Genomic DNA, 9,885 nt, shown 5'->3' with positions numbered 1-9,885 from the left:
CTCTCAAAATGGGACAAGTGGTAGCTTGTATTTCTGTATTTCAGTTGCTTCTTTGGCCTCTTTTTTCATTTGTTATTCTTGTTTTTAATTGTCGGGCATCTCCCTACCTTATCTTCTTCAGTTGCACCTCCCCTTAATTCTTCTGCATTCCCTTTCCTGACTTTCTAAACAGACATTGGATGTTTGTAGCTTATCCTCGATATTATTTACTTACTATTAAAAACAAAGGGCATTTATTCATCAATAGTGATACAATTTAGAATTTTCACATAAAATGAAAACCATACACTCTTCAATGAAAAATGGAATTCAGAATCACGCCTTACAGAAAGGTGACAGCCTGTCCTGAAATCACATGTGGACACTGCCAATTTTTTTAAATTTAATTTTTATTTCTATGTGTATGGGTGTTTTGCTTACACATATGCTTGCCTGCATACTATTTGCAAGCCTGGTGCCTGTAGAGGCTAGAAGAAGGTATAGGTCCTCAAGAATTGGCATTACAGACAATTGAGAGCTGCCCTATGGTGCTGGGAATTGCACCTGGGTCATCTGGAAGAACAGCACCGAGTTTAGCTGCTGAATCATCTCTCCAGCTGGGCACTGCTCATTTAGAGACTGACATTGCATTGACAATGTGTTATACCTCAAGAGAGAATTCAGAGAGTTTTTACAAAGTACCCTATACATGCAAACTCATTAGTATTTGCTTTTCAAAATTACCTTTTCCTGTTCTCCTTTTTAGATGTCACACTTAGCTGAATCTATATTTGTTTACTTATGCATGTATATGTTATAGTCCTGGAACCTCACATGATGGAGAACATTCAGTTTTCCTTCTTCCTAAGATTGGGTGCCTTGTTTAATATTATATAATTTGAGTTCATCCATTTTCTTTCAAATTTTGTGATTTCACTTTTTCTTATGAAATGAATATAATCCCATTTACACACACACACACACTGGATTTTCATTATCCATTCACCTGTTGATGGACAGCTATGATTCCATTTCCTGGCTTTAGTCAATAAGGCAGCAATAAACATGGAGTGTAACTATCTCTGTGGTAGAATATGGGACTTTCTGGGCATATGCCCAGGAGTAAAATAGTTGGGTGACAGACTCGTCTTCATATCTTTTAAGTATTTGTTTTTAAAAAATATCTCTGTGCAGTGTTTTCAATGAATTAAATGTACCATCCAATTCATTTCTTTTTGAATGTCTGGTCTTTTATCTTTTATTTATTCTTCATCTTGACAAGTTTTGCCACATGATAATCTTACATTTTTCTTGTTCTTGTTCTAGAAGTGGCCAATTCTTTAAGGAATCCTGGCTCTTTTCTTGAAGAATGGGGTGTAGAAAGCAAGACAAAAAGCAGAAGTTTCGCCGGGCGGTGGTGGCGCACGCCTTTAATCCCAGCACTCGGGAGGCAGAGGCAGGCGGATCTCTGAGTTCGAGGCCAGCCTGGTCTACAAGAGCTAGTTCCAGGACAGGCTCTAGAAACTACAGGGAAACCCTGTCTCGAAAAACCAAAAAAAAAAAAAAAAAAAAAAAAAAAGCAGAAGTTTCCAATGGTACTGGGGTGTTTGAGGCATTTTCAGTGGATGTGGTTGGGAAATATATGTATAATATATGCTTAGCCCATCTTACACTGCTTACTAATTTCTATCTTGGTTCTTGCTTTACTCAGATGATGAGACACTTACTGAAGTCCTAGGTGTGGAATAACTGGCTGAAGGTTTCCAGTGGAGATTCTTTCCCCAACTATCTTTCAGTGTTGCCAGGCTGGAGATGGGGTCTTGGGCCTGTGAGCAGTTTCTACTCTGTGTCGTGGACTGGAAGCTTCTTCTTCTGTCTGTCTTTGGGTAGAGAGCTAAGTTCCAATGACACCCTAGATACAGAATCTGCAGTGCCATCACAAGCCTTTCCCTGGCATGTTGTCCCATTCTCTTAACTCATGTCTCCTGATACACCTCAAGGCCATTTAATGTTGTAACTGCTTTTATTTGAAAGTTATTCTTGTTTCTTATAGCTAGGAAACTATCTTTCTTCTTGCTTGGGAGCCCTGGTAAAAATCAGTTTTTAATGTTATAGTTTATCTAGCATCTGTATATGTGTATATATATATACATATATATATGTATATATATATATAGTGTGTGTGTGTGTGTGTGTGCACCCATATGTATATTCATTTTGCACTGAGTCGGAATTGGGTCTATTAAGAGCTAAAAATGTGAACACCAGAAAAGAGCACATCATGAGTTAGTGCTCAGGCTGTTTGCATCTTCCTTTCTTGTCTATTTAACTGTGATAGTTTCAGAAAAGTTTAAAGCCTTTTCATATATAATTTTGCATTTCAAAAGTGACTTCAATTCTAAAAGTTTGCAGAATTCACCACTGGTTGACATGGCTTGAAATGGTGACATAAAATGCATGTGGGTGGGTACAAAATCCTGACAGATTCAGGGTGTGTTTCTCTTCATTGTAGAATGATATAAAATATATTTAACTTGCAATATTACTAGAACAGAACACAGCTTCATAATTACAACCATTACTGGCATTTCAGAATTTATTCTTTGCTCAAAGATTATCAGATACCATATTTCCTAGAGGTTTTACTGACAACATCTGTAGTCCCTCCAACTCCAAACACATCTGTCTTGATTTAGAGATGTAGGTCAAATTTAAGACTTTCTCTTAAATAAAACTACTGACATGGAACATTGTCAAAATGGGAGCAAACATTACTTTATGGTTCAGTGGTTTAAAAATAGTTAAATGCTGTCATTGAATTTTTATTAATTCTTCCCTTTTGTTTAGTCTTTTTTTTTCACAGTTAGCTGTCCAAGACCACCCCATCACAGCTCTAATGTGATAATACTGAGACAAATTTTATATCACCAGATAGCCTCAGTGTCAGTTGCCTTGCTGATAGAATGAGTTGTATAAAGTTAGGTATCATTAAGTTTAAAATTAGAGCCTAGTTCCTTGGGCAGCTGAGGAGAGGGAGCCTGAAAAGGCCAGTTCCAATAGCCATACTGATGAATTTCTTGCATATCACCATAGAACCTCCACCTGGCGATAGATGAAGAAAATGACTGAGCCCCACATTGGAGCACCGGACTGAGCTCCCAAGGTCCTGATGAGGAGCAGAAGGAGGGAGAACATGAGAAAGAAATCAGGACCGTGAGGGGTGCGTTCACCCATGGAGACGGTGGGACAGAACTAATAGGAGATCACCAACTCCAGTTGGAATGGGACTGATGGAACATGCGACCAAACCAGACTCTCTGAATGTGGCCGACGGTGGGGGCTGACTGAGAAGCCAAGGACAATGGCGCTGGGCTTCGATTTTTCTGCATGGACGGGCTCTGTGGGAGCCTTCTCAGCTTGATTGATCACTTCCTGGACCTGGGGGGAATTGGGAGGACCTTGGTCTTAACATAGAGTAGGGAACCCTGATGGCTCCTTGGCCTGGAGAGGGAGGGAGGGGGGTATGGGTGGAGGGGAGGAGAGGGAAGGGGTAGGAGGAGGGGAGGAGATGGAAATTTTTAAATATTAAAAAATAAACCATGAAAAAAAAAATTAGAGCCTTGGCATGCTGCTCAGGCCTCCACCGTGTTACTGAATTATACCCCCAAACCCTTATTAAAAGCCTTCTCCAAAACAAGTGAAGTTAAAACAAGCCAAAGTCCTCTTTAGGCTTCTTACTAGACATCTCCAGTGATGCCAGGTTGAGGATTAGGTAGAAGCGTGACTGGTACTTCATTACTGAGATTATCTTGAAGCAAAAGAAATGATCCCATCAAAATGCATTCTAAATAATTTACCAGTGTAATGTATGAATCACTTAATCAATTTCCTCCCTTAACTCTGACATTCTTATTACATCGTCTAATGTTGATTAAACTCAGAGGGTTCACTATACTTGGTAATCTGTAAAAGCTTCCTATTAAACTTAAATTCCCTAAGTTTTGTTGTTGCTATTTTGAGATGGTCCCATGTACACTAGACTAGCTTCCAGCTTAGTGTGTAGTTGAGGATGACCTTGAACTTTCCTCTGATTTTCCTGCCTGAGATTACAGGTATATACCATTGGGATTGAATTTTAATTTTTAAAAAGTCAAACATTATGCATTGAATTGTTGGTGTCTTTCTCCTTTTTATCTTTGTCTTTCAAAGGGTCTTATTATATATCCCTGGCTGACCTCAAACTTATGATCTTCCTTCTGTGTACTGGATTACAGCTTGGCATCACTGTACCCAGGTCTTTATTGTCTTTTCCTGTGGAGTTTTAAAAAATCACATCTTTAATTAAGACTTTGCCTGTCTTGCGGGAGAATTATTGTTTTTTTTAAAAAAAATCTGTGAACCGCAATATGCAATGTGTTTGTTATTTATCCATAATAGTCTTTAAACATATTATTTATTAAACTATTTATTTACTATAAGCAGTATTTTTTAATTTGAGAATTCCATACACGAGGATACTGTATTTGTATCAGTACCATCCCTTCCCCCCTCCATTTCCTCCTGTGTCCTCCCCAAACCTCTCTTTTTTAACATTTATTTTTGTTTATATCTATATAGCTAATATCTCTTTATCTCTACACAGAATGAACTGAAGGGCAGTGGGTGACCTCTGTCCTCTGAGGGAAGCATGTGCATGGAAGAACCAAAAGGACAATGGGAAAATGGACAATAAACATGCTTTACTCCTTTTGCTCTGTTAACGCAGTCTGTATCCTCAGCACATTAGAGTAGGCCTGTGTCCAGAACTGTGCACTCTAATCCATGAGCCAAGATGCTACTGACCCACTGTTACCTCAAATGCCTGCAGGGAGCCCGGGTGAGGAGCAGGCAAACTGAAAGTCTTCTTACATGGTGGCAGCTATTTTCTAATACACTGCTGTTGAAGTCTTCTGGAAGAGAAGAACTTCAGAACAGAGGCGGTGGCAAAGCACAAAGGTTCAACCTTTCCAGTAAATATGTAGTCATAAAGCTCTGGCAAATCCCCACAAAGCATGAGCACAGAGAGGGGGGTCAATATTAAACCCATAGCTTAACAGTTATAGCACTCCCAATAACAACCTCCATTAACATGAACCTAACTATGTACGTGAGTCAACTTAACCATGACATAAATATTGACTCAGTAGACGTCTTAGTCTCCAGTCAACATAACCAGACTTCTGGCTGAACACTGCATTCCTGCTCTTAAGATATATCATTGGAATGCAGCCCCAATTGCTATAACTGAATGAAAATTTATAAAATACAGTATGGAAGGCTCAGGAAACATCACAGAAGAGGGGCAAACAGATTATAAGAGCCCGAGAACCACTGCTGAAGCAGAGTTCCTTCTAGATAGGACAGGATTGTTGCTCTCATGAACTCTCAACAGTATGGCTGCCTGCACCAAACTTGCAGAGGCCACACCAGTCGGCATGCAAACATGAATGGAGGAGAATTGCATGCAAATGTTCTAAGAGAGCCAAGCTCCAGCCTTTAGTTTTGGGAAACAATGTAACAGAGTAATAGTTACATAGTTCTAAGAGTGGGTGTAGCAGCATGCTGCTTGTTGTTTCCTGGCTGCCCAGCTAGCTTAGATCCAAAATAATCACACAGAAGTGTATTATTTAAACCACTGCCTGGCCCATTAGCTCTAGCTTCTTACTGGCTAACTCTTACATGTTAATTTAACCCGCTTCTATTAATCTGTATATTACCACATAGCTGTGGCTTACCAGCAAGATTTCAACTGGCATCTGTCTCTGGCAGCTCCGTGACTTCTCTCTGACTCAGCCCTTCTTCCTCCCCGCATTCAGCTTAGTTTTCCCTGCCTAGCTAAATTCTTCCCTGCTATAGGTCCAAAACAGTTTCTTTACTCACTAATGGTAATCACAGCATACAGACGGAAATCTCACATCATCTCCCCTTTTCTTTTTAAATAAAAAGGAAGGTTTTAACTTTAACAGTAAAATTACATATAACAAAATAGGCATCAAGCAAGAATTACAGTTACAATATTTATATCTACTTTATCTTTTATCATAACTAAGAAAAACTATAACTATAATTATAAATTCTTCAACTCCATCAAAGACTCCAAAAGGATATAAGTTTACATAAATAAACAGGAGGTGCATTGTAAGCAACTTTCAAAATTCTAGAATTGACAGAGACATCTCGCTGCATGGACAGTCACCCAAAGTTCTTCTGTACAGTTGGGGCATCCATCTTCAGCCTATAGGCCCATAGTATCCAGCAGACTTTTCCATGAAGCAGGAAATTTCAAGACAGTTCCGCCTATATTGAAAGTTTGTCAGTCACTTTTTTCTGTGTCCTGCAGAATGTCTTGTAGACTCTTTCATGAAGCAGGAACCCTGAAGGATCATCTCATCTTTAGGCAAGTTCAGCAGTCATTTCTCTGTGGGTCCTGCATGTCCATTCCATTAAGCAGTCCAGGCAAGAGCAGTTTTTTACCCAATTGGCTAACCAACTCCACAAGGAGCCTCTTTGATGCCCATCTTTCTCTTGAATTAATTGGTGCTGCCAGGAACAGATATGTCTCACAGTCATGAAAAGTCCTAACTTATTAAAACATTTAAAATGCCATACTCTATAGTCCTTGAAAGGTTAGAAGAATACCTATCCATCTGAAATACATCTCTGTACATCTAGAAAATTTAAGTAACATGACTACAAGTTTGACTATTATAAATGATTATCTATTAACTGTATTTTTAATTATACATTACATTTTTAAATGAGCTGCACAAACACAATATCTTAATCAAGAGCAGAAATATACAAATAGCAAAATTGACCTTAAATTTGTATCAATAGAGCAAGATCTATACCAATGCAAATCTCTATAGCATATCCTCCTTTAAATGTAAACAAATACACACACACACACACACACACACACACACACAAAATATGGAGCATTTGAATGGCATTTGTGGGCCTGGGTGTTTGTGTGCTCATTCAGGGTTGGAGAAAACTGGCTGAGACCATGCCCATGGCTCAACACTCCCCTCCTGGGCAGCTGGCAGGATCAGGTCTACTAGGTGTGCACAAGCAGGAGAGCATGGCGGATTCCTGTCGCAATACACAGATATATTTCCAGGCCACACAGTGTGCTGCAGGGAATATTTAGCTATTATTCAGATAAAAAGGGCTTATGTGCTGCATGCTCATTCTCAGAGTTAAAGTGCTGAGCGCAGTTCCTACATGGTGGTCCCAGAGCTGGCAGTAATGGCATCTCCACCATTTTAAAGGTGGAGAGAGGTGGAGCCAGCATCTAGAGTCATTGCAAGTGGGTCTCTTCTTCTATGTGGCTCTTTCGGAACAGTCTTAAGCAAGTACCGTGTTTGTATGTGGGAAAAAAGCACTCTCTCTCTCTCTCTCTCTCTCTCTCTCTCTCTTTCTGTGAGTGTGTGTGTGTGTGTCTCCCCCTCCTCTCTCTGTTATGAAATAAGATAAAATATTTAAGTCATTGGAAAAAGAGAAATGACATTTTGCTTTATGTTCCCTCCTCAACTCTCCCTTCACTAAGTTTGCCTACAATAACAAACTGCAAAGAACACCGGCAAACTCCAAACTGATTTTCATAACGATCAGTAAGCCAGAATTTTATTGGCTCCTTTATCTTGTCACCTAACACATATTTATTCAGTTCTGGGTGGAAAATAAAGAACATTTTAAAGGAGTTTGCTTTTTATTCTAAAACAGAAAATGCCCTAATTACTTTAAAAAATGGCGACATATTAGCGATTACAACCTTCCTGTCCATACAGAGCATTAACTTCTTCCATACTCAATGAGACTGTCCTAATTGAGGGTGTCCTCTCCAGTCACACAGTTAGCCTATTTGTTCTCTACCTACTTCTGTTTTCTAGGCAGGCTTGATAGTGTAGCAATGGCGCCACAGGAGGAGGCATCCTGACGCTTTGGTAAGATGACCACACCCTGCGATACTGGTGAAGTTCCACTGGGAAGAAAGTCTATTTTACATAAGTCTTTTGTGAAGAAAGTGATAGGCAAGAGTGAGATATTTGAGGCATACTGATGCCTGGGTACCCGTGCCCACCCGGTATGCACTCTTTGCTGCCTTTGAATTAAGCACGGGGCAAATCTGTGATAGGAGAACTCCCATCAAGGCGCGAGGACTCAGGGTAACCCCAGCCAATCCAGCATACCGTGAGAGAGAGAGGCCTGCAGTCCTTCGGAGATATCTGTTGTTGGTTTAGTGAATAGATACCGCCCCCTTGCTTCAGATATAGTTTCTGTTGCCTAAGACTAAATCCCCATCTGTCTGCAACTGAATTTTTAAAAATTGTTGCCTTCTAAGAAGAGTTCAGTCCTAAACAAGGCTTGGGCAACAGAGGGATATTATTGGTCACTCTTGTCTCAGTTATCCTTGTCCTTGGGCGGTAGTTAAGAACTCATCTTAGAAGTCCAGGGAGATAATATATAAGGAAGTACCTCGTTTCAGATGACTAGCGGATTTTCTCCAGTAGTTTTTCTTTCTTTCTTTCTCAGTTGCAAACACTCTGAGTAAATGGCAGGTACAAGAACTTGCGTCTCTTTCCACCATCCTCACTGTAAAACTCTGTAAGAGCTTAACACACAAACGTGGCTCTGTTATGATAAATCAAAGAGAAAGGCGTAGTGGGTACCTTTCTGCGGCCCTGCTGCCAAGCAAATCCCACAATGCAATTAGTGCAAGAGATTTATTGGGGGAGGAGAAGAGCAAAAAGCCATGCTGGAGTGGGGACAAGAGAGAGACAGGCAGACAGACAAGAGGAAGAAGAGTGGCAAGAGAGGAAAGCAGAGACAAGAGAGAAAAAAGAGGCAAGGAGGAAAGAGGAGGCAAAGACAGGAGTGAGAGGCGAGAGAGACAGGAGAGCGAGCTGTGCTCTGGCAGGCACTTTAAAGGGGCTCACCTGTCGCTGACCATGGAAAGGCACCTGGTGACAGGTGATGACGTAACTCCTTTGGCGGCAGGGGCAGGCTGCTGCTGTTGAGGCAGAAACTAACAGGCGGGTGTATCCTTTGGCCCTTCCACCTATCCTCTCTGCCTTCCTCCCCTCCCTTCCCCCTCACACTTTGCTTCCTCGGGGGAAGTTCCGTGTGACAAATGGAAAGAGGTGCCAAGGGAGACTAAAGTGGAGGAGGGTCTCCTGCTTCCCTTGTAAGCAGCCTTTACAAGGCAGATGGCAACTTGCCTGGTTTTTCTGATCTGAGTGTTTTGTCTGACCCAGTGATTAAGCCGTGGGGAGGACTCAAGTTGTCTGAGTCCCTGATATCATGCGGGGCTCCCCTGGCTCTTCCTGCAGTTTGCTTTGTCTGTAGTAAACTGAGGGAAATGCCTCTTAGATTTTGCAGATCAGCAGAGGAGCGTCTTTAAGTAGCATCTTTAAGTAGTTTTAGACGTATGTACGCCTCCCTTTTGGTTCTGTGAAATGATTTAGTGTGTGATTATAGAAAGCACCTCAGAACACTCAAAGCTCTTGCAAACACAAGAATACACACAAGAATAAACAAGCTATATGCTGAGAAGTTTGTTAGTTAAAAATAAATAAATGCTGGCCCATGAATTGTGATAGTACTCGCTGGGCTGGGGAGATGGCTCTTCTGGTAAGGTCCTGAGTTTACTTCCAGGACAGATGGAAAATAAAAGACCAGGCTTGGTGCTGAGAGACCAGGAGTCAAACAGACCCCATCGAAAGCAGACAGATACAGAGGAGGGCCATGCGTAGATAATAAAAACGGAGAGTTTTCAAGATGTCCAGCTTCTTCCTCAACCTCCTGACTTGAGACAAAAACCTGGGAATGATATCTTTCACCAACTGGGCCCCTGTTGACAGA

Source organism: Arvicola amphibius, chromosome 8 (assembly GCF_903992535.2).
Source record: "Arvicola amphibius chromosome 8, mArvAmp1.2, whole genome shotgun sequence".
NCBI lineage: Eukaryota > Metazoa > Chordata > Mammalia > Rodentia > Cricetidae > Arvicola > Arvicola amphibius.
Note: the sequence above shows the minus strand (reverse complement) of the source record.